Raw genomic sequence first — 1,318 nt, forward strand, 5'->3', positions numbered from 1 at the left:
TCACATCAAACGCACGGCTTCCAACTCCAGACTAAGCTTTTGTGGACAAGATTCGTCCCGTAGGCTCTCCAGCTCGAGGAAGCTGCAGAAGCCGGAGCGTTCTGTGCGCCCGGTCCTGGGTTCTCAGGAGCAGCCGACGCCGCGCCTCGCGACTGAGGCCCAGGGCTCGGTGCCCTTTCCACCGTGGCTCTTTGCGTTTGACGAGTGATCTGTGTTTCCAGTGCCCCCAGGACCGTTAAGACCCTCCCTCCCCGCCGTTGCGCTCCGTTGGGCCAATAGTGTCCCATGGGAAGTACAAGGTTTTTGCCAATTTGTATGGACACAATTTATATGGAGCAGGAGCGTCATCGGGGACCTCAGGAGCCACAGGCTGTCCAGGTCAAAAGGGACAGAGGCAAGGCAGACCCCAAGTCCCCTAGAGCCAGGAAAAGGAGGGAGCGGCTGGGGACCACAGAGTGTCAGGTTGCAGGTAGGATTTAGGTAAGGGGAGGGCACAGAGGTTTCCAACAACTAAGGGAAACAAACTTGTCTGTCAGTTTGTCATCCCGTGAGTCTTGTACCTTGCTGTGATACTTGAGGCTATGCCACTGGTGTTTCAGAGGCCAGCAGAGTTGCACATGGTGCACATGATTCAATGCAACTTACAGACTAAGACAGACTAGAAAGAAGGAGGCCATCCACTTCCCAAAAACTGGCCAGGGAAAACCTAAGCAGAGAAACACTGTCTGATATATTACTGGACAACTTTATGGATAGCTCGGAAACATCGTCCGACACAGTGCAAGAAGATGAGCCCCTTGGGTTGGAAGACACTCAAAATAGGACTGGGAAAGAGCTGCCTCATCAGGGTAGAACCAACCTTAATGATATGGATAAAGTAAGCCTTTCAGGACCTCGATGTGCTGACACGACTCAAATTGAGGAGAAACAGCTGCAAACATCCTTTAATCATCGGAACATGGAATGTACGAAGTATGAATCTAGGAAAATTGGAAGTCATCAATGAAATGAAATGAAAATCAAAAGTCATCAAAAATGAAATGAAACACATAACGATTTATATCCTAGGCATTAGTGAGCTGAAACGGACCACTTTTGGCCATTTTGAATCAGACAACCATATGATCTACTGTGCCAGGAATGACAAATTGAAGGATGTTTCAAGATCTGCCCTAAAGTACAATGCTTTCAGTAATTAAGTAATAGGATAATATCCATATGTCTACACAGAAGACCCGCTAATACTAGTATTATTCAAATTTATGCACCAACCACCAAAGCCAAAGATGAGGAAATTGAAGATTTTTATCAACTTCTG

The sequence above is a fragment of the Orycteropus afer genome, unplaced genomic scaffold (assembly GCF_000298275.1).
Source record: "Orycteropus afer afer isolate SDZICR_OR568_19922 unplaced genomic scaffold, OryAfe1.0 scaffold00010, whole genome shotgun sequence".
Classification (NCBI taxonomy): Eukaryota; Metazoa; Chordata; class Mammalia; order Tubulidentata; family Orycteropodidae; genus Orycteropus; species Orycteropus afer.